Here is a 24831-nt window from a genome sequence, read left to right on the forward strand (position 1 = left end):
TACTTCACTGCTTACCAAGAAAGGAGAAGGAGGATGATATGGGGCAGATCCTGTGGAGAATAATTTGACATCACTGGCAGGTTGAGGGGGAGAGCGGGGGGGATGTGACACTTCGGAAATATCTCCAAAACCCAACTGAAGGCAGCAAAAGATCAACGTAAAGCATGAGGGAAGCCAACGTGAGGATACTGTATGAGCATATCCAATGCATCCTGAAGCCATCAAGGGCCAAGATATCGTTCTAACATTAACTTACCAAGTACAGAACTTAGGGATAAATACTAATTAAATCCCAGTGTAAAACACACCATCAAAAACCAAATGCAGAGCTAAAACCATAGTAAAGAAACATTTTAACAGGAGAAATGTAAGTGCATATATCTAAACAAGATTCCTTATTACCTTTCCAGGAATACTCACAAGGAGTCACCTTCCCTTCATGCACACAAATGTTTTTCTTCTAGATTTTATTAAGGATGATATTATCAATTCCTTTGAGGGACGAAAAGAGAAAAATATGTAATTGAGAACCAAAGTTGGCATTATCAGATCCTACACAGCTTTTGTGTGAAAGTCTCATTTTCTCATAGGGGAAAGAATAGCTCTCTTCTCAGCAAAGAAAAAATTCAACTTCTCTCTTTTAGCCTCATTTTCCTCATGTAGTCTGACTGCTGAAAGAAAAAAAAATGACTTAATCAGCCTTTACCAAAACCTGGCCAATGTGGTTCAATATGAGGCTGCTTAAGACATTACATTTAGCTGCATTCCTAATCACAGGTTCTGCTGCAAGCCTTCAGAGATGCAGCAAGTAAGTGAAGTATCAGTATCCAGCCCAGCTCTCTGCACAGCCTGTTTCCAGCAGCACATCTTAAGGGTAATGAGGAAGAGACTTGTAGGTACAGGGGCACAAGGAGATCAAATCACAGAAGAAAACAGACCTTCCATGTATGTTAAAAAAAACCTTTTCTCTTGGCCCCATGGGCAGTGTATGTAGTAAAACAAGCCTCTGAGCACAATAAAAATCATTTCAGTGATTCCTCCTCATGGCTCCTATCCCACCATCCAAATGTTTGAAGATCCCCTTATTGTGCCTCTGAGCAGTTCTGTTTGCACCCACCTATTCACCACCAACTTTACTGACTTGCTTAACAGAAGTTTGCTTAATGGATTGCTTTTGACATTTGTTAGCCTAGGGCACGAACCCTCAAATATGTAACTGATAAAGGCTTTTCAAAAACCCAAGGTGGAAGCTTGGGAGAGTTCAGTGCTGTGCTTTATTTCTTTTACTCCAAAGTTGGACAGTTGGGTCGTAAGAGTCCCGATGATGCCAGCACAGAGAATTACAAGTCTAAGAGCAGCTCATTTGCCTTGCAGCTGAGCACATGGTTTACAGGCAGAATTTGGAGCGGGACCAAGTGAGTGCTTGCTCCCCAGGTCTGTGAGCATTAAGCCATTCCCAGAACACAAACTAAGCTAAGTCTTTCTGTGCAAATAAATGTATTCAAGATCTCAAGAGACTTAAGCATGTCAGTTTAAGACATGAATGATTAGTTATGGTTTGACTCCTCACCTTCAACTCGAGCAGTTTACCCTGAAAACACACATATTTTCATCCCACTTGAACTGATTATGATTCACCTTATATGTTAAATGTGTTACATATTGTTTAGAGCTGGATTCTCTACTCCAAAATGTCACTTACCGTTTTTTGTCTGAACAGTGGAAATGCCACATGGTGAAACCCAAGCTTGAATTTCAAAGAAATGAAACCATCACCACCTCAAGTTTCCTCTTCTCTCTATTTAATCACATGCTGGTGTTTGTGTGCAGCTTAACCATTTTAAGCCTTTCAGTGCTGGTTGCATTCTGATCAGCTGTACCTGGTGAGAATGATGTTGAGAACTGTTTCAACCACTCCGGATTTACTAATAGGTTTTAAAAAGAGCTATTTAATCAGGCTGCATTTTGTGGCTGATCTTATAATTTAGTGTTTATGTAGTCATTTTCCTGACACAATTCATTGAGCAGCAATACAGAGGACTGTTTAGCATGCAAACAATGAACTTTAAGAACACTTCAAGATTCAGCTTCTGATTCATCCCAACAGTACCGCCAATACGTGTGCTCCTGAGAGCAGCTGACAACTAGAACAAAAATGTTCTCAGGGAATTGAATAAGCAATTGTGTCCAATAATCTGTGAGGAATTTACCAGCATTAATCAATTAATCCTCACACATCTCAGAAGCGTTGCCATAAAAGTGACTAATATGATCTAAGATTTTGTTTCATGTTTGGCTCAAGGCTACATAGGAAACCAGTGACAGTCAAGAATAGAATATGAAGTTTTGATCCTTCCAGTAACACCAAAGCGTTTGGTAGGAAAGGAAAAGATGAGTGCCTTATTTTGGTTTGAAGCTTCTGCTTGTACTTCTTGAAAAGGGAGAGCTGGTGCCTGGAGTTCTCGGCTTCCAGCCCTGTGTTCTTACCAGAGCTGCAGGGAGGCATTAGGTCTTTAAAATAGGTGAGGCTGGCACCCTTGCTGCTTCCCTGTCCCTTTCTGCTGCTCAGTAGGTGCACCAGGCAATGCTGAGATCTTGCCATGGGAAAAGGAAGGAGGTCCCAGCTCCTGCTGAGCTCCAAACACAGGAGAAGCCCAGAGCCAGAAGTTTAAATCTCCCGTTATTTAACCCACTTCTGCTTTGAATCCAGCTAAACTGCTTCACACATATTCCCCATTCCTCTTTGTCAGATTTAAACCCTATACCAAAAGGTAATACAGGTTAAAACATACACTGACACAGTATTAACTACATATTAAAAACTGACCATTGCTGTACTCACAAATGTCCCCCCACTGTCTCACAAATGGATCTCGTGGGAAGAACATGCAAACACAAGCTCTATATAAGTCCTGGCTGCAGAGAAAAGGGACATGAATTTAAGAGTTGTACTCCCTTCCAGACTCTAAAAAATAAGCTATTTTTCTTCATGTCCATTTTAAGAGGAGAGCACATTCAAGAGAGTATTTTCCTACCTTGCACGATGTCTACTGGAACTGGTGTTTGCTCATATATTGCGATCTGGGATAGCTGAAGGAAAAGTTACACAAGAAGTTTTCAGCATGGGAGAGTTTAACTATGTTTATTATTAATTGATAGGTAAGAAGCAAGCTTTGCATTCCTCATAATAGACTTGAATGAGGAAAAATAATGACTTGCTTTCATTTCTGCTACTGTTAATATTTTTCTATTGCAGCGCTTATCACTTAATTACAGTACAGAGATCTCGTTAAACCAAAACGCAGAGTCTAAAACTGGGAGCACAGCAGACTCCATACATGTTAATATTATCTATTTCCAGTACGTTGTTTAATCAGACTAGCTAGAAATGTTGACTCTGAGGGGTATTAGTCTGTCACATACTTCTAGATGATGAATGAATTATGCAATATTAAGGGTCCTGACCAGAAAAAAATCTTTACATACAGACACAGCCACAAATCTGCTTTGAGCCTCACTTAGTGATGCTCTCCAATCATTATCCCATAGGCAAACTGGAAAGACTTCTAAAAGAAACCCTGGCCTGTGGACTTTTTAGTCTTTTAATTTCAATTAGGTTTTAATATTTAAGACCCAAAATGTCCAAAGATGAGACAAGAACTATCATAACTAAACTTACCAAGGTTTGATGATGACAAGTTAAAGGTGACCAGTCTGCAAAGCCAGGCCAACTGTCACATAGACCCCTAGAGCCATCATACATTGACCGTAAGGGTCTTGATGGGGGTGTTAAAGGCTATCATGCTTCCTATGCCACAGACAGCTGTACTTGCCAAAGAGGTTACCAATTCCATCTGCTCACTACCACCCCATGCCAGACATTATTACACACAGATCTGTCAGCAGAGCTGCAGCTGTGAGATTTCAATAATCCTCTTCTGTCAAAATAAACCTGCACTAGCAGAACCCTATTAATTAAACTGGTTCACCTTCCTCCCTTGCCTGCTCCAGTCATGTCCTAACTAGCTCATATAGGGACATCTCCACAGTCCCCACATCCCTCTCCTGTTCTGAGCTGGGCCAAGAAGGCTGGAGATAACTGAATCTCTAGGAGGTACAATAAAACTCATCAAGCAAAGCACGGTTCTTGTGCTAGAGTGTGATATAATCAGAAATGTTAAAAACAAGCAGTGCCCACAGCAGGCACCAACTGGATACATGCCAACAGTGATCAAAGGCTGTTAACATCGCACAGCTTCTGACCCTGCTCCCAGCCATTGTTCTTCCAGACAGCTATTCCTAACAGAAGAAGTACTTTGCAGAGGGGTTTGACAGTCTTCAAAGCAGATCTGTCATCCAGGCGATCTTCAGAACAGGCTAACAGGAGGGCAGGAAATTGTGTCAGAACAAGGAAATGATAAGAATAACTGCCTATTTTTGTAACTATGGATTTGTTGGTACTGGATCATTCCACTGATCCACCAATTTCCCTGCCCTGCTTCCATCAGAGGCCGGTATCTGTCAGAGGGGAGGAAAGTGGAAACCCCAGAGAAGGCACATGGTGGATTGCACAATGCTGGAAGTTAAGGGAAACTGTCCACTGAAGCTTCAGGAATGGTTTAGTTTGCATCTGAAAGCACGATACCCAGGAGCAATTATTCTAGCTGTGTTTTGCCTACTCCATCAATGTGCTTCAGAATATAAAGAGCAATGCTGAATTATAGTAACTGGTGAATGCCTGTTTCCCAGCAAAACTAGTGGGCTTGGTTTCTCATTCTCTTTGTAAAACAGATCTGATAGCTTCCCAGCCTAGGAAAACCTACCAGACAAGCAAAGAAATGAGTTTTCTCTGTGAAAAGGTGAAGATTTGAGGTTACTGTAGAGTGTGTTGGTGGGAGAGGCACAGGGTGGAGGCATGAAGTGCTGGGGTAAGGCCTCAGCTGCTATGATTTAAAACAGCCCCCAAGGCTGCTCTAATTTACTTTGGAGCCTTTCCTAGAACAAGGTTGAACATTTTGCAGACAGGACATGAAACAAAAGCCTTTTGCACTGGCAAAAGTAAATGAAACAATCCCTGAGCACAAGTTGCTTAATCCCTCCTCTTTAAAAACCTAGGTGTTTTAATTGAGAGCATAAACTTAAGTGAGGCCAGGTGAAAACCCCACCTCTAGGTAAACAGCTATATCCCTTTTCCTCTGGTTTGACAGGATCCAGCTGGAGTTCAGGTAATCAGGCCAAAAGGACAGAGCAGCACCTGATATAACATAAAGATTTAAAAAATGGGTGAATTTGAGCTGTAGAAGAAAGAGACTTGACTTTGAGAGCACTCATTGAGATTCATCTTCCACATGTATGGAGGATCACCACAGCCACTCAGCCCCTATAAACTACAGGTGCCAGTCTAGAGATTTATGGTACTTCAGCCTTAAAAAAAGAAAAAGCCTACTCCTTGTCTCAGCAGTTTGAGACTGATATAAAATGAGTATGTGCACACAAAAGTACATCAAAGCTTGCTTTTTATTCCCCCCGATAAACCCAACAAGTTACTGTTAAAGTTTTTAATATAAACAATTTACTTAAGGAGTAAGGGGAGTCGAAGGGGAGAAAAAACACTGAAGAGTTGAGAGTGATGTTTCCAGGTAACAGCCAGAAATGACTGCCAGGTGCTTTATACATCCAGCTTCAGCACTGATGATAAGAGCTATGTAAGCATCAATAAATTGGGAATAAAAGCATGTTCTGCTTTGCATAGGGATATCAACAAAGGCTATGGTACAGAATTATCCCCAGAACAGATTCTTATGTCTGCACATTTACCATCCTCAGTATCTAGAGTTAAGATACAGCAAAAGAAAGCAAGAATAGAAAAAAACCTGTTGAGTGTGGGTGTTTTAAAAGGTTTCCTAATGCTGAGCATAATACATGCACTTTTATGGCATTTCTATAAATCACATGGCAGGATATTCCAACATTATGCATCATTTAAGCATCTTGTTCTTCGTGTTCTTTATGAATCTCAAATTGAAGCAAACAATTTAGTATCTAAGATGAGGCAGTCAAATGAGAAGAGATCTGGTCTTGCAGAAAACAGGGGCTTTACCACCATAGAAAAATGTTTGCTCCTTGATCACTGTGAACGTTTGTAGGTAGCTAAACTTCTTCTAATTTAATAAGATAAATTTGCCAGTAAACCCTTCACAAAAGCTGCTGCTCAGACAAGTACAGATTCTCAACTCACTCCATGACCATTTAAAGAACAGCTACAGAAGCTTCAACGCTGTAGTACAAGGGGTTGTACTGTTTGCTTTCTAAAGCATATTAACTCCCTGCAATACAGACTCTATTACAGTGCAGCCTTAGCACTGAAGTCTTATTTTTTGCTAAATCATGGAGATAACTGAAGATCATTCCACTGTTTTTTCCGGTGGAGTAGAAACCAGACCCCAAATCTCCCACACTTCTAGGGAAAAGCCTTTCCCCATGTTAACTTTTAAAACATTCTTTCTACATAGCATTTCGATTGCAAGCTGTGAACTAGCAGCTGATGAAGGAAGACATGACACCTCTTACACAAGGAGGATGAGACCAAAGCGTTCTCGCTTACCCTTTAATCCTCACATGCAATCTATAAAGCCCCTTCCTGGGGTGATAGGAGAGAAGAAGGATAAAGGGAAGAAACAGAAAGGGAGAGTCATCCAGCACTAACACAAGAGGTTAAGAGCTGACAGCAGGCAGGCACATCACACATCTCCTCCTTGCTGGAATAGCATTGCAATCGAGGCATTTCTGGCAGCCAGCTGCTGCTACAGACTGTCTCCACCTATGTTTTATGAGAAGGGGACCAAAGAAAGCAATTCTGTGGGATTGAGAAGGAGGGAAGTGAATGTAGACCATTTGCTGGCAAGAAGAGAAGAGCTCAAGTATCTAGAAGGAACAAAGGAAGCTCATGAGAGCTTAAGTATCTTTTTCACAATGCAGAAAGAAACTACACTAACATATATATTCCTGAATGTAGTGCTAGAAAGAGTCAAATGGTGCCAGTCAAACATCCATGTAAGTGCCAATCAAGCAAGTGCTATACTCAATATCCTTGAACTTTGAACAGTATAATTCACTAGGCACCAGCTGGTAAGTGCTTTTATTTATTTTCCTATGCATATTCCTTTCCAAGAGATGAGGCACTCAATTCTGCTGAAGGCCAACTGTGAAATTATAATTACAATGGTGTCTAAGTGAAGCAAACTGGGAATCTTTCCAGACTCTGACCTTGAAAACATGCTAGTAATCTGGGAAGTTAGATAGGGGACCATGGGGAGAAAGGGGATATGGATTTGGTAAAGGAAAGAGTACAAGTTCTTCTCCCCATTACCAGTAAACACCTTAAGATTTAGTTTAGGAAAGAAAGTAGATCACAGCTTTGCAGATACAGGCAACCCTGCTACAGTTTATAATTCCAGAGGATGTCCGCAGCATTTACTCGCTATTTCAGATGCCACAAAACAATCTTATGTTACCTTAGGACCAATACAGATCTCTCTTATAGGAGACCACAAGCTATAGGAAACAGGGTTCCTTGAGCAAATATCAGAGAAAAGCATCTAAAATATTTTATCTCCTACCAGATTTCTTTAAAGGCAAGACAGTAGCTTTGTAAAAACAGCAGACAGTCCCTGAAAGCAGACCCTTGTGTCACATTAGAATAAAGAAAAGACTCTAAAGATCCTTGCCACTATTGGCACCAAATCTAGCAACCCCCCCCCAAAGGCAGGAAATATTCTTCAGTCAATACCTGAATTATTTTCCATGCCCAGCCTGGCTCATCTTACATTGTTGTTCTCCCCGTGGCCACTGCTCCAGGATGTTCCAGAACTAGATAAGGAGGGAAAAAAAGCGAGATTAATATAATCCTAATGAAAAAAGTAAAGATACTGTAAGCAGCAAAACTGCAATAAGCAGGGGATTTATGATCCCAGTGCTTACCTGCTCCACCTAGCAGAGGATGCAGCTCATACCATCCAATTCCCTGGTCCAGGGCATGGGGCCATGGGGACACATAGGAACAGACAGCTCTGCTGCACGCTGCTCTGGGACAGCACAAGATGAGTTACTGCAATTCATTACAGTTCCTTTTCATGCTGATGCAGCTCGGCTTAATTAAAAGGTGCCTTCATGTTATCCTCCCATCCCTTCTAACCCTGTACTCAAGCACCCAACACATATCTTCCTCCTCACTTCACTGCATTTTGCAGTAACTTTGCTAAACAGCTACATGTGGGGAGACAAAAACAAAATGACCCCCAAACCTATTCTACAGCCTTTGTTTCTCCCAGCGTTCATACAAAACTCTTCCCAAATAGACTGGCATTTGAATTCTGCTCTTTATTCTACACATGGAAAAACCTGAACTGGTTGCATAAATCTGAGTGGCTATTTTGACTGATGCAAGTTGAGGATCAGGTTTGGCTGAGTCTATTTCACCTAGAGCTATGAAAGAGAAGGTGAGGTTCAACAGCTGTTTAAAGACTAGCATTAGCAGAAGGGGACTCTGCCTCCTTCACAGCCCCCTTCAGATGTTCCTACTCACCCAGCTCATTCCACCTGGGGAGAAGATCACTCTGCCATAGCCTCTAACGAGGGAACCACCTGCAGCACTGAGATGTGACATGGATAACCTGGGGAACAGTAATATTTTCCAGGATCTTAGCTATATGAAGAGGATCCCTCTGATCACACCATAGGGTCCATTATGGTTTCTTTAAATCACACCTTCTCAGTAGAGTTATTGTTCTTGTCCTCAAAGACAGAGCAGATTAACTAGATCAGACATGGAATCTTACAAAGCAAGCCACTTCCCACCTGAAACCAGTGTCCTTTCTAAAGTTCATTTATGAATACTTGTATTTGTTTGTCTGAAAAGAAAAAAATAATGAAAATATTCCCCCTTTTTTGATACATAGTGCAAGGGAAACAAAACCACCCAAGTGTGGACTACTGCTTCATTTGCCTTTATGAATATTTCACACAGCTGTATTTTACATAGCTTTAAGTCTTAGTGTGAAGGAGTGGGAATGCTGAGAAAGTTTGATACAGCATAGACATTCCTAATGTTTGCAAACTGACTCTTATTTGTGGCCTATCTAAATAGCAACTTTTTCCCCACCCCCAGCTTTGTGCTTTTAGAAGAAAAGGTAAAAATTTGCATGGGTATCAATTTTAGTGCTTCAGTTTTTACAGAGAAATGCAATCTTGGACTATATGTATTTTATGTATATATATACACACACACACACACACATATATATATTGAAGTACCAAAATATCACATTTCCAATAGGAAATAACCTTCCTTTAGAAGTCTGGAACCTCAAAAACTAGGAAAAGTCATGGACAAGGAACAAAACCTAATCTAAAAGTGAAGCTGACCATTGATTTCACAGCTACAACGTTAGACATGAAGGAAAATGCTGCTTTTTTACAAGTCTGTCACTTCTAACAGCTGATATAGTAGCAATGTACATTGAGGATCTTGTTTTAACACAGGTAGTTAAATGGCATCTTTAGGAATCTGCCAAATTTCATTACACAAACCCAAAATTATCTTTAGGAGGACTCAATTTAATTTAAACTGGTAAAGTTATTTTTATACCACTAGAAGCACTACAAACATCCTGTACAGACTACAACATTCATTTCCTCCTATAGCTGTAGTAAGTCAGGGACTTCAAGGATAAACCTTAAGAGCAGGGAAAACAGTTTCAGGAATAGTACTAGCACACAGTTTAAGCACGTTTTCAGTAAGACAGATTGCCTTTTGAGTCATTCTTTTCCTCCATGCTATTCTTTATTCAGAGTCAGATGTTTCCATATGATTTAGTAAAGTTATAAAAAAGCATGAAATATTTCCCTCCAGTATTGGCAATACAAGGCAGACTTGATGGAATTCTCTCCTCCTCCCCCTGAAAAGAATATTTCCCCTCCCTTCCTTAGCTTCTCACAGACAGGAAAACACCACATCATAGTTTCTTGTTGTAGCATATTAATTCCTTCTGGTTATAGAAGACCATGAATTCTATTGCATGTATAAGTGGCAAGTGGCTATTGTCAGATACACATTTCCACTATTGACAGAGGATGATCAGAGCATCTGAACTCTGCAGAAAAATAGCTGCTGTTATTGAAAAGGAAGTTCAGATTCTTCCCTGTTTGTCTTTAATAGAGATTGCTTTATACCTCATTAAATAAGATCAGAAAAGCTTTTTAGCCCATACTGATTAGCATCACCCGATTACTTTCACCTTCTACGACACTAAGCTTCATGCCTATAGTACTCAGGGAAGCAGCGCCACTCTTACATGAGGGTTAATAGAAACACATCTGGAGCATCTTCCAGCATGAGGCTCTAAAGCTATTGGTAGGAGGTTTGTGGGTACCTCTCCGTTTGTGTCAGTTCGCTCTTCATACTGGAAAAAGGCCATTTCTGCAGTGTGCATCAAGCAAATGGACTTCGGCTGTCTTCACCTCAGCATCAAGAAAACACTCCTTCCCTGTTGCAGGTGCTAGCCTCAGATGGGCTGGAAGGTCCAAAAACCAAGGAGAGCAGGTCTGATGATAGAAGAGACAAAAGGTACTACGGATGAGGAAAACACAGTTTTTCAGCTGTGGTACTGAGTAGCCAGTGAGTGTCAACAAAAGAAATGGCAAGCACAGGAGGGGAAAGCAAAGAAATACTGCCTTCTGACTTGCCTGAGGCACTAAAGATGATCAGTTGATACTTAACGGAGAGATGACTTGAGAGGAAGAATTGTAGTCTGCAGGAAATCCATGCTGAATCTGAAAATCAGATAAGTAAGAAAACTGCTAACAAATGGATATACAGAAACATCAAAAGCTTGAGCTCAAAAGTGCAGCTAAAGCATCATTAGTGTTCAGACTTTATAAATGATCCAGTGTCCTGGAAACTTGACTTTCAAGACACTCTTAATTTGTAGTCACATGGTGAGAAGGTGGGCATTGTTTAGACATTTCTGGGGGGCCCTGAACTAGGCAATGTGGTACCAGTCATTTCCATCAGGTCACCGGGATCAAGCCTGGGAATCTCACATTTGCCTAAGCTCGAAGTACACTGAAATTTGAGATGAGGGACAGGACAAGGATTAAATCAGGTCAGAAGCTGACTTTAAGTGGGACTACGAGTTAAACCCCTGGAGACTCTGCAGAGCATGTGAAGCATGAGCCTACAGCTCTGAATACCAACTCACCCCCATCCAAGACTACAGCTAATGAACAGATCCCAGGGCCGTACGCCAGCCAGGAAATACACTCCTGGTTATGCAAACAGCCAGCAAGAGTTCAGAGAACATGTGCAAGCAGGAATGACACCAAATAACAGGATCTGGGCACATTAAGGGGAAAAGCCCAACCGCAGACTTACAGAACTGACTGAACAGGACTCTGGAGAAAGGGAAGTGCATTGACAGCTCCCCCGAACCCTTCATGCTCTGCTCGAGCGTTTGTAGCTTCCCAAAGGTACAAACCAAGAACAGCCAGAGGCTGGTCAAAGCATTCATCAGGCTTGCTTAGGAATAGGGTTTTAAGGTTTATCTCTAATTCCTTTCTCCAGAAAGAAGAGTTCTCATGCAAGCAGCTGGATAAAAAAGAGAACAAGATGTCTGAAAAATGCATGTATGGGGCAAAATCACTGCCCCAGTCCTGCTGGCCACACTGTATCTGATACAAACCAGGATGCTGTTGGCCTTCTTGGCCACCTGGGCCACAATCTGTCTCACAGTCAGCTGGCTGTCAATCAACATCCCCAGGTCCTTTTCCACCAGGAAGCTTTCTAGTCACTCTTCCCAATGCCTGTAGTATCACATGGGGTTGTGACCCAAGTGCAGGACCTGGCACTGAGCCTTTTGCTTAAATCTCATACAACTGACCTCAGCTCACTGATCCAGCCTGTCCAGATCCCTCTGCAGAGCCTTCCTGTCCCTCCAGCAGATCAACACTCCTGCCCAACTTGGTGTCATCTTCAAGCTGACTCAGGGTGCACTCAATCCCCTTGCCCAGATCATTGCTAAAGATACTAAACAAACCTGGCCACAATACTGAGCCCTGGGGAGCACCACTTGTGCCACGAGCAGCCAGTTTCTGCAGGAGAATGCTGTGGGAAACAGTATCAAAAGCTTTACTGAAGTCTAAGTAGACAACATCCACAGCCTTTTCCTCATCCACTAAGTGGGTCACATTGTCATAGAAGGATATCAGGTTAGTCAAGTAGTACTTGCCTTTCACAAACCCATTCTGACTGGGCCTGATCACCCAGTTGTCCTGTATACACGGTATGGTGGTGCTCAAGATGATTTGCTCTGTAACCTTCCATGGCACTGAGGTCAGACTGACACAGGCCTGTGATGCATCATTTCTGATGAGCTTCAGAAGGCAAGAGAACAAAAGTATTAAACAGATCTGTAGTGATACGCAAGAGCTACAGCTGAAAGTTATAGCTTGTACTATAGGGACGCAGCACATCTGTATGACTTCAGACACCTACAGCTTCCTACAGGACAGGCATAAACCAGTGGGCTGAATCACTCTTACTTTACTGGATGAGTCATTTAAATGAATTGCACTATACTATTTCCTATTTAAACTAGTAAATTACTCCATATATAGGAAATGGTGATAATTAAGGAAGATATTCAGATTGTCTCCTTTAATCCATTTACAAGGCGAAAAAAATTGCTTCAGAGTTCACACACCCGGTGCTGCTTTGCCCTGCTTTCCTGTATGACCACATTCTTTCGTGCAAGTGCTCTGCCCATGCTGCTTCTCACTGCTTCCAGAGTTTCATATCTCATTTGGTGATTGCTTAGCAAACAGCTTCTCCTTTAACTAGTGTCCTAAACTAGTTATGACTGCACATAACACACAGGCGTTTTCCTTCCGCTGAGCTGGGCACACTACAGATACCACCAGCTTCTTTTTCTGGTTGCAAAGAAATTCCCATCCTTCTAGACAGAGAAAACTCGAAGAGTTATGAGTAGGAGGTAAAAACCCATTTTGGGTCACACTACTTTTCCCTTATAATAACTTATTAGTTGCCTTTCAGACTTGTTTTCATTTGTTAGTTATGGCTCAGGGTCTTAGGATGAGGGCTGATGGTCCCAAGATGGTACCAGAGGGCTGTGATAAAAACTTGATTTCCAGTCCTACCTGGGGTATTTCCAATGTGGTTTTAGGCAAGAAGTATTCAAGTGCTTGAAAACAGCATCCCAAGGGAACTAAACTCTTTAAAAAGAGATTCAGCTCCAAAGAAATTCTTAGCCACAAAAAGAAAGTAATCCTTTGCTTCCATGCTTTGGTATCTTATCTGTAATGAAAGTGTCATTTCCTTATTGCTTTTCATTTAGACTTTAAGGATTAGTTAGGGGGAGGTTTCATCTGGGTTTGTATAGTACATAGCCTAACAGCACCCTGAACCAATAAATGGCAATATGATGAGACTGAAGTACATATGCTCCCAAATCAGGCTGATTTCCACTATACCTTTAATGCACCCCCAGAGAGGTGCTAGCATCATATTTATTCATTTCTTGGAAACCCACACAACTCGACCAGAACTTACTAAAGGCGTCTAGCAAAGTCTGTGTCACTCCCATCGGGTCTGACTCCTCCAGGAGCAGAGCACAACAGGACACAAGTACCGATTCCTGCTTGTACCTCCCTGATATAGAACGGGGAAACCTATTTGGTTTTTGCTGCCACCGTGTGGCCATTGACAGCAAAGATCTTAAAGCAAAATGCTGTAACTGTCGCACAACTCCAAAGCTGTGATCGGACTCCAGCCTCTGTATTTTCTTTACACGAGTGAATTATATAGCTTATTTGCAGGCAAAAAGAGACATTATCAAATAAATATACTTTTATTTTGAGGAGAAAGCTGAGAAATTGCGGCCTGAGCATGACTGCCCTAGTAAGAATAGTCTGATATTAATGGAAGCTCTCAGTATCCCCAGTGAACGCAGTTTCTGTAGCCCTCGGCTCCACAGGCGAAAGTGGTGCCCGAAGGACTCAAAGTGAGCATGAAAATAAATCATGTTTTCTCTCTGCAGTGTATCTGTTAAATAAGCATCCTCACTGTCTTCCTGTAGCATTTTCTGACTTGCATTCACCAAATAGCACAACACTTTCATGATTCAACTTCAGGTAGACTCTCCAACCACCAAGTATAGCCATCTCTGGGGTAAGACACATGGGGATTTTGAACAAGCCCAAAAACCAAATTAGTAGAGCATAAAACAGTGTGGAGGCAAAATGAAACATGCTTTACTCTCATGTCTCTTTCCAGTGAACATGAGCATAGATGGATGGAAAACATAAAAGCTTCTTCCAGTTCCCATGCTGGTTTTGGGTTCAAGGCTTATGCCCCTGTGAACTCAAAGGCTCAGTGTAACCAAACCTCCCCAAAGCACCTGAGAAGCAGTTGCTCACCAATTCGCAGATAACTGCTGAGTACAGAGGGACAGTGTGAAGCAAAGGGCAGCAGCTCAAAGTCATCTAACTCCAGGTCCTGGGGTCTACATAGGATAAACAGAAATGTGGAATATTGCAGGCAATGGGAACAGATGATGTGGCAGTTTCTAAGAGCAGCTGCTTCCCTTTGACTTCTGAGCTTTTGCTTCTAGTAACAAACAAACCTGTGCATTTTGTACAGCTGTAAGCGACCAGAGCATCCCTCCAGCTTTGTTAAGCTCCCCCACAGCTCGTTAGCTGTAGCACAGCAGAAGTGGATACAAAACGCCATTTCAAACCCCCCAAGTTCAGGGTCAACAGAAATTGCCCCCCTTCCTACCCATGATTTAGAGCAGTCTTAAGTGTGCTTTAAATTACATTGCCTATACCTGACAACCCAGAGTGAGCTCCAGGAGCCACGGATTACCACTCTGGTGAGGAAAACCTCTGTGGAAACTCAGTATCCGAGTACCTGCGCTAATGTTAAAGAAATCTATTCTTTATCCTACCTTCTGTGGTGTCAACTCCCATCTGTTTCAGAAACAAGATGAGTCTTGAAATCCTTTCATATGGCTATGATGCTCTCTCGTTCATTCCTGCCTGTAAAACAGCTTTCACAGATGATGCCCGTTGCAAGGTCTGACCACTTATACTAGTATACTTCATGTTATTTTTTATTGCATGGCCTTGAATAATTGGCAATACCCCTATTAGCTGATGGCAAGACCTGGAATACATAAATACACATCCTTGTAGGCATTAAAGTCACAGATTGCCTCTAAGATGGAAACAAAAAAGTCCCATCTTAAAGCAATCTTGTCTCATTAATGCACACAACTTGCTGGTAGTTTATAATTTTCCGTGGAAGCTAAAGCTGATGGCTGCAGTCAGGCTGATCCTGTCAAAACAGTGTTTTGCATGCAACCTACAAGCAAATTTTAGGAAGAAAGGAGGAAAAATGAAAAGCTTAATTTGCAGAGACTTTATAAGTCTTAAAGCAGCAATTCTGTGCATTATCTCCCATCTGGACAGTGTTAAAACCTTGAAAGTGATGTGCCTGAAATAATACAGAACCCTAAGTGCTTGATCATTACTTGTTTTTCAGGGTTAAATATTGGCTGAAATTCAAAATGCAGGCAGCATATCAGCCACTTCTGTGCTTTTACACTGTATTATTCAGAGAAAAGCGTTTTAGGTTACCCTGTAGAAAGCAAACACAGCTTCATCATGAGCTTGCTCAGCTCCTTTCATCCTACAGGGATGTCAGAACATCCGAGATTCCTGTATCCAGTAAAAGTTTGTAACAGTATCCCCCCACCCCATATGTGAGAGCAATAGTTTTTGTGTCCAGCCATCTCAATAAAAGAAATACATGCAGTTCATTATAATTTATGGTCTATGAACACTTATTACTGATAAGTATTCTGCATTTCATTGCATCATGTTGATAAACATGGCAATAGACACAAGTACCAATTTTCCCCAGCAGAAAATCACGGGTTGAAACTCAAAAAACCTGATTTATATATGTGCAAGATAGAGAAAACAACTCAAATGTAACTACTTATGGATCAATGGGGGGGGGGAACCTATTTCTACTCCAGCATTAGGCTTCTGCTTTAGCATTACCTATACCAATAATGGTCTGAAGATGGAGAACTTCTTTACAGATTTTCATCAGTTCAGAGAAAGAAGCCTCTGGAAAACCTGCCCAGCACAATTACTAGATTTGCTTGGTAGAACTGAATTACTTCATTGATCCTCACAGACATCCTCCTCCCTGTTGCAGTCCATGTGAAGAAGGAGGCATAAGGACTGAAAGAACTGGAGTCTAAATGTAGCTGGAAAACAGACTAGAAGCCTTGATTACATTTTCCATCAAGTTACCCTGGATTATTGTATTGCAGTCCAAGAATTTGATTAGCAATTTCTCCTCTTCATTCATCCTCATGACATCTGGATTTCAAACCTTTGATCCATATCTGCAAACATGCTAATACAGATTCCAGCTAGGTCGTGTTGCAACCCACTCCTGACATAGTAGGATTTAAGTGTCAGAAACTCCACTTTATTTGTGGTTAACTGGTGCAAGTTCCCCAAAGGCAGAAATAAGGGAAGCCCAGGGCAAGCTTGGATTGATGTCAAAGGGAGGTGCATGAAGCAAGTTTTCTTACTTTGTGTGTGGTGTTTAAGCAAAATGAAGTATTACTTCTAAAAATGGAAAATTTAAAAGTGAATTTCATGCCTTTTGCTTTGACACAGGTCCTGTCTTTAGGTTTGTGCAGTGCTCACAGGCACAGCCAGGTTTTTGGCACATGCTAAAACATGCTTACAAACATCTGAGCTGTGCTTGTTCGGAATCAGGGGAAGATACAGAGACCAACTCACCTGCAGCACACCTCATCCCAGAGCAGATGCTGTGCTGGAGACCGTGGTGTTAGCTTAAAGCCTAAATATCATCAGTTAATGTTATTACAATGCAACTTTACTTGCCACAGGGCCTGTTTGCAAGACTGCAAGACAGATAAAGGAAAAGCTTCCCTACATCCTCTACTACCTGTGTATTTATTTTGGGGTTTTCAGGCCATTTCAGGGACTTATATAAAGACAAAGTTCTCCCAGAGCTTTCTAGCAGTAACTTTACAACCTTCCCCTCATGCAGTATTACTGGCACCATTATCTCTCCAAAGGCAAAGTGCTAGCTCCAAACCACACGGATTTGGTTGCTTAGCCTGATAGGTTACCAAAAAGACAAAGATCCAGCTGCAAATTCCCTGGGGTGTGGGGCTGCTCCCATGGAGCACACCGTAAGCAAAAAGGGAGGTTTGGAAAGCCTACAGGGCATCCAGCTGAAGAGCAACTGCAGGAGGGACCATGAACAGAGCGGTTTTACAGGTGCTTGGCTGCAGGGAGCATTTGTTTTGCAAAGCTCAAGAAATCATCAAGAAAAGGTGGTTTGGGGTTATACCACCTGCAAAGGCAGGGAGAAGCTGGGGGGTTTCACTGCTCAGTGCACAAGCAAGACCGATGCCAGCAGATGGCACCGGGAAACCATAAATCTATCTGCAGGATGTGGGATCACAGCTGGTCCTGCTGCTTCCAGCTCTGCAGCAATCCTTCACTCAGCTAGGCAGCACAGCATTAGATGCAATACATGATAAGTATAATTATTCTGCATGAACTCATGTGCAGGGTTTCAGCTCCATTTATTTACATCCTGCCCCTGCTGTGGGAAGGCTGATAATAGTTATCTACAGAAAGGGAAGAAAGTAAGTGGAAATTTGATGGGGTGCCTGTTGATACATTGAACATTTGGCATAGCAAGGGGAGGTATTATTCTCCTCAGCAAACCCAGCACCCTGCTCTCTTGTCTCAGCTGCAGGAAACTCCCGATGTGAATTTGGCCTCAGCATACCTGCATACATGAGCAGGTGGAGAGGCTTGTAAATATTGTGGTTGAATTGTAATTCAATTATTTTTCTTGATTTGCACTTTATTTAGGCACTCCTTCATGGAAATTCCTCCCCCATTTATCACCTCGCAGAGCACCTGAGATTTGGCTCTCATTTCCACAGCCTTCTCAGGAAAATGACACCAGTTACTGACAAAGGGTGGGAGGGAATCACTTTGCTAAGTATAACAAATATTTTCTTCCCAACTGTTGTCCCACAGCAAGAAGCCAGCGTAGTTTGGCCAGCAAAGCCCCTAAAAACTGTTCCCAGCAATTGCTTCAGAGGCTGGGGTATGGGAAAATGCTGCCTTAGTGACAGCAAAGGGAAACACAGAGGAACAGAAAAGAGCAGCTGCAATTGCAGGGCTAAGCCTTGGCCAAGAGAAGTTGTAGTTACAATATCACTGAACTTCTTAATTTTTACCGTTCCAGATATTGTTCTGTAGCCTTCACCTCCAATTCTTATGAATTTGCTGCAAATTTGATAAAGTCTTTCCCCACAGCACCATTTCCTTCTATAGATCACCCTGAGAGCTTCCAGTCTTAGGGACAGTGATATTTACTTTTGCTGTTGCATACCTCCTTCTAGAGCCATGTCTTGGGGCTTTTAGGAGTATATGCCTGAGCAAACATGACTCTCTATACAGACTTCAAGAAGAGGTAACTCAAGTAAACACTGTGTGACTTAAAAACCTTGAAAGCTAATATTTGGCAAGCTCTTGTGTTCACAACTTTGGAAAGGCTTGCCTCTGGAAATAAAGCAAGAATATCTTCTCCTTGAAAATAAAAGTCAGAGCGGCATATCCACGCCCAGTGCTAATGCTGGAATTCCTGACTTCATACATTATCCTATGCTGGGAACAACCATACCCAAATGCTAGTGTTACAGAGCCAGGTTTTACAGATGCAGACCCCCAGGACAAGACTTTCAAGAGTTGTCTTTGTACCTGCCTGATCTGTATGGGCAAGTTACTTGTGAAAAAGCTGAGTCTCAGCACAGCAAAAGCAGGCCGACTAGAGGCAACCAGGGACTGATAAAAGAAAACTGAATACTCAGCTTCGTGGGGAAGTAGCTGTAAAGGTACTGTGAGCCATAAAGAGTGCCCCAGCGCTAACATTTGTTCCCCATAAGTTATCGCAGGTCCCTCAAAGATTTAGCAGATGCCCTATGAAAAGCTGCATTTGTAAAGATGGCCCTGAACACTCAAACTCATATGATTCCATAGCTCTTCATATGTTAGCCCACTGCTGCAGCAAAGCTTTTGGTTCTGTGCATTAGTGAAAAGGAGGAAGAAACCATAGCATGCAAGTCTCACCGCCTAAGCAATGTTCAAAAAGTACCTTCTTCTTCCAAAGTAATTCAAAGACCAGCATCATCATCCCACTTTTCTAACGTAAAAACTAAGGCACAGAAAAGGGAATGGGCTATGCCCAGCAGGATGGCTGACAATTTGACTGGAGCAGATCTCTCCTGGTTACATTAGCTGTGCATTTGCTTGGCTCCACTGTAACTTTCAGAAGAAGCAAAGCCCAGTTACCTTTCTTTTGCCTCTACTTCCAAACTCCTCAGCAGAAAAGGAACACACTATTGTTTTCCCAGGAGGATACTGGCAATAACACAGAAACACAATTCTCTTGAGCTATCTCAGTGTACAAACCAAAGGAGTCATAATTTGCAAACCAGCTGCACTCAGCTCCATAGAGGTCTCGGGGATTAATTTCTCACACATGTGCAGTGGATATTTATCCGAATTCTTCCTGCACTTCAATGCACTGCAGACTCAGTTCCAGCTTTCCCACTGTCTGTTTAGGAATTGCTTTCAGACTGCAGGTGGTCCTACTCTACAGTGAATGGCACTTCCTCAGGGACACTGGCTATGGGGTACCATAGCCAAGAGCACAGAGCAGGCTGTTGTGGTCTATACCAGGGCAACACAAAGTGTTGCAAGGTCACATCTTGGGCAGGGTCTCCAGAGACCTTCGCAGATGTTTTGGAAACTATTTTGCAGCAACAGCTTCATTAGGAATACTCAGCAGGAACTCTGCACTCTCATCTCCTTGCAGCCCCTTCCTGCCACATTACGGCGTCATATTGAGGCACTGCTAAAAATCCCATGTGTAAATAGCTTTATGCAGCACTCACTTTCACTCCCCAGAGCCACCAGCATTTGAAAATGAGGAGCGATTTCCAACATCATGATCAGCCCCACACCACCATTTTTATTTGGGCATCGCAGTTGATGGTAGCACAGCCTTACTCAAGGGTACAGGTTTTAATCTTTCCAATATGCAGTAAAGGAGCACTAACAGCAATGAGAAAAATCTCAGTGCATACAGGTATTTGGATAAGCACAAAAAGCTCCTGGCACCTATCCAACCTAAACCGCTTTTTCCTTTGATGTTGGATTCCATCTACCTAATGTAATGGCCCACTGGTTTGGTTGTCAAGCAAGAACTGGACCTGAGGCACATGCCTTTGGAGGTAGATGACTAATCCAATTAAGTGGAAGCAACAGAAAGTTGAGATCCCTCTTATATTCTGGACATGAGAGGGAAAGAGGCATAAACAAGGGAATTCTATTTACTGAAAAAGTTAATTTGGGAGTCTTGTTTGGGAATCTTGCCACAGACAAGCATGGAAGTAATTTTACTGGTATAATTAATAATTTACCATCAGCTTATCTCCACATGTTTTCATGGTAGCATGTATCACTGCTTTGATTCTATAGAAAATCAAACACAGATGAAATATCTTCTCCAAATACCATCTTCCTTCCAGACCAGTAGCAGGGCCTGGAAAAATACACAGATCTGAATACCTGCATGTCTAGCTCATGCCAGGTTCACCTTCTGATCTACTTTGATGTCTGTGTTCAGACAAGCTCTTCAGAAGCTTCAAAATAAACCCAAAGAGAGCTTCTAGACTGCTTCACTTATCCACACCTGTATCCCTTTTCCCCCAGCACAATTACTGTAAGTATTGCAAAGCCTGTTTCATGGTGAACTAGATTCTCTTAGGTAGCCCCACTACTTCACTAAGCAGGAACAGCCTTCCTGCAAGCTCTTACATGTAAATCCTGGGAACCTCTTTTGCTCTTTATCCTTGAATTATTGATACTGAGCATCAACAAAATCTCTTCCCTGGATGCCCTTCTCATCAGGCAAGCTGTTTCTTTGTTGAAAACCCTGTGATTCCTCTATCAGAATTGCAGCCTTGAGACATGAGAAAACTTCCCACCCTGTTCTCCTTTCCCTTAGCCAAAGGAGGATGCTGTCAGGGATACAAGTCAAAAGCAGCAGCTGCTTGGCAGCAATCATTTATAAGTCTGTACAGACTGAGAATACCACAGTCCTTGGAGTAGTTGCAAGGTTCCCTCTAGGCAGACAGTACCTGAATATTAAAGACAAATCTATAGTGTTGAAGTATCATGGTAGCAGCAGACAGGCAAGAGCCTGTACACTTACATCATGAGTTCCTAGCTCTTAAGAGCAGGGATTTTTTGGCTCTGAAAGAACATATAAAGGAAGAACAATACAGTATCTGCTTTATTGGATTTACTTTTTTACATTTCTGTTGAACACAAGCCATTATTGATACACTTAATTTTCACCCACCCAGTCCCTTTGGCAACTCTAGATCCCAATTCCCTCCTCCTTGCACTGGAAGTGATCATAGGCGCTCCCTGAACACCAGGGCAAGATGCACTGCTTAGAAGGTACCCAGTCAATTTCCTAATGTGAACAGCAGTGATAGTTGCCCTCTGCACTGCAAGCTAATGCAAAATGCTAGTAGCATTAAGAAACATCAAAACAGTTCTTGAAATGCCACATTTTTATGGATACTTCTTTATGGATCCACAGGAAATCAGTGTCCTGGAATACCATACAGACTCGCTGCCCCCTTAGAGGCAACAGGCTACCAACAAACAGCTATTACACCTCAAACATAGTCACTTAGCTATCTCAGCTACATCCCTGTCTGAGTCCACCCTGAATATTCCCATGTTAACATTCACTGTCATCACTGCTTTTCAACAAGTTGATTTTTTCATAAAGGACACCCCAGCAGCTTTAGGCTCTGGCAGTTCACACACTCTTTAATAAGATAACTGGTACAGCTACTGTGTGTTTGCAAGCTTGGGTAGATGCCCCATTAAAAGACTTATCAAACATAAAGTGGAGCATTATCACAGGAAAAAGAAAGCTTCATACCACTAGCAACTTCATGTCAGATAAAGAACAGCAACATAAAGCCCAAACGGGAAGTCCCTTTCAATAAGGACTTTTAATAAGTAACTCAAGTTCACATAAATCAGTCTGCGCTGTTATGCCTACACACATTTGACTCTGCCAGGGGAATCCATAACCATCACTGCAAGGATTAGCTGTAAACAAGTAATTTGCTCCAATGGATGGGGAGATAAGCAGCAACCACAATCATCTGCTAAGAAATACAAGTATTTCTTATAAATATATATATATAATATATATACTGGGAGCTGGACTGCTCTAAATCAAACTTTGCATTTTCCCTGGGACTGGCATTTTGAGATACAATCCAGATATTTTGTGAGGGTTCTTGCAGAGTGTCTCTGCAAGAGTTCTGTAACTGAGAAATTTATCAGCTCCAGCCATAATCCTATCATTTCTGTTAAGAGTTTATGCACATGTAGAAGAGCTTCACACAGCACAGGTTATAATTTCGCATTTTGGACCCTAGGAAAGAAGATTCCCAGGAAGTGTATCACAAGATTTTCACTTGACCAACCTTTCTCTCAATATTTATAACAGAAAAAAATGGTCAGAGGGTTGGGAGTAAGAGATGAATCCTCCATGGCCCTGTCCTGTATTTACACTGCCAAATACATCCACATTCCCTGCCTCAAAGCAGTTAAAAACATAAGCCTGAGCAGAAGATTTTCTATGCTTTTATCTTGCTTTGAGTCAGTTAGAACTTCTGGGGTCTAAAAAGTTATCTCTCGGTTGAAGCTCTTCCAGTACGTAGGGAATCCTTGACATTTCTGTATGAGTGTTCATGTACAAGCTCATACAGCAGCTACAGGTTCATGGGAGCACTAAGGCTTCTAGGGCACTTGGCTTTACAGAAATGTTCAAAATTCCCTGGAAAAATTACACCAGAAACCCCGTAGCCATATCTCCAAGCTCACCTTTCACACTCAAAACTGTGCTTTCCAGCAATACCACCTCCATGAGAATGAGTTGGCTTCTGGGTTAGAATTACTCTGTTTGACCAAAATAGTTAACTGCCTTCTTGTTCAGCCTATTTTGGGGATATTGCTCATTAAGGAATTTGTTTAAAGGGATGGGAAAGAATCTCCCTTTCTTTTGTTTCTAAATGGATCAAATGAAACATAACCCCAAGCTCTTTCTGTGGCTAAAACCAGTAAGTACAGGTAGCCAAGGTGTGCTGGCAGGCAGCAGATCACCACTGAGTAAGCACACATTACTCACCTCAGAGCAACCAAGCAACCTAACACTTCATTTTGACTCTCAAACTAATTAATGAGAGCAGCATGAAAAATGCAATCTAACGGTCCTTCTATAAATCATAACATATTTATAGGGGAAGATGGAAAGCTTAACAGAGCTGGGCAATTGCAGCCCTTACTCCACACCCAAATTTCTGCTCTGCCTCCCAAAAATCTGCTTTAATACCACTTTTACCACCAGCATGCCTTTACACCAGAAATGCCTCAGTGGAATACAAAGGGTGAAGACAGTAATGTATTTAGCAATAGGAATGGGCCACAAAACTATCGAGCTTGAATCAATGCCCAGTTTCTAGCTAGCCTTTGTTAGTTTATTATAATCGATTCTGTGTTCAGATGCAGAATAGCAGCCAGTCACTGCTGGATTTGTAAAACTACATACTTGGGCCTGAATGGAGATTTTTCCTGAAGTATGCCAAGATCAGGAAGCAATCAAAGCACATATCCAATGCATCAGGTCCTTCTTGGGTAATCATTTTTTCTATCCCTGTGTTCAGACTCAGGTTTGTTTTAGAGGTTCCATCATAGCTCCTTACAAAATACTATAAAATACTCGTCAGCCAACCTCTTTTTCATAGCAAATGTGATGAAGTCAACAGTAGAGGAGGCCAAAAGTCTTCCAGATGAGAACTACAACCTTTGTATTCGGGACATGTGAAACAACAACTTTAGAAAATCTCTCCTTTTTAATTATTATTGCTGGCATAATTAGATCTGTGCCTTGAATATTTGCTTTGATACCAAAGGATGCTCTCAGCCTCATAACATCAGATGAAGAAGCAGTGCTTCCAGCAAGGTTCACTAATAAACCCTGGCCAGTGTTACCAGAAAATGACAACTGTCAAGCTCAGGACTTCAGAGCCAAGCCAATGAACCAAAACCTGATGAAAGCAAGAAAACCCTGACCAGGGATCCCTTCCTTTGGGTGAGACATCTCAGTGCCTTTGTTTCTTCTTTCTACACAGCCTGAAGGGGGGAAGTCATTGCAAATTCAACAGAGGAGGAAAAGCAGTTCTGGCTTTGCCTTTCCCACAAACAGCTGTGCCAATGCACCAGCACCTGGTCCAATTCCCAGCAGACACGAGCTTTCACAGACAAATCTCCTTGCACTGGCACTTCACTGGCAGCCTCGCCAGGGCTCACAGCCCAAAGGCTGTAACAAGCCATTCCAATTAAACCAGTCACCCCTAAAGAGCTTCCTTTTTCTGAAGGAAGGGAATAGGCTCCAATTCCATTGGCAGGAAAGCTGGCATCTTTGCCATGATTTTTTTCTTTGCCAGACATTTTTTCCTCCAGTGCCAGCTTTGCCCCCACAAACACAAAATTCAGCTTCTTCTATTTGGCTGGTTCTGTCATCAC

The 24831-nt window shown here is 42.1% G+C and overlaps 1 long non-coding RNA gene across 1 annotated transcript; it reads right to left on the reverse strand.

Annotated features, from left to right (window-relative positions):
• Positions 1–532: 532 nt before the first annotated feature.
• On the reverse strand, positions 533–7871 carry LOC133221886 (uncharacterized). The gene is made up of 3 exons (XR_009728091.1): positions 7790–7871; positions 3036–3090; positions 533–671 (listed from the first exon to the last, which is right to left on the reverse strand). It is a non-coding gene; the product is annotated as an uncharacterized LOC133221886 (long non-coding RNA).
• Between the last annotated feature and the right edge of the window lie 16960 nt (positions 7872–24831).

The sequence above is a fragment of the Neopsephotus bourkii genome, unplaced genomic scaffold, assembly GCF_033783945.1.
Source record: "Neopsephotus bourkii isolate Nb327-2 ecotype Australia unplaced genomic scaffold, CSIRO-AGI_Nbou_v1 NB_1572, whole genome shotgun sequence".
Classification (NCBI taxonomy): domain Eukaryota; kingdom Metazoa; phylum Chordata; class Aves; order Psittaciformes; family Psittacidae; genus Neopsephotus; species Neopsephotus bourkii.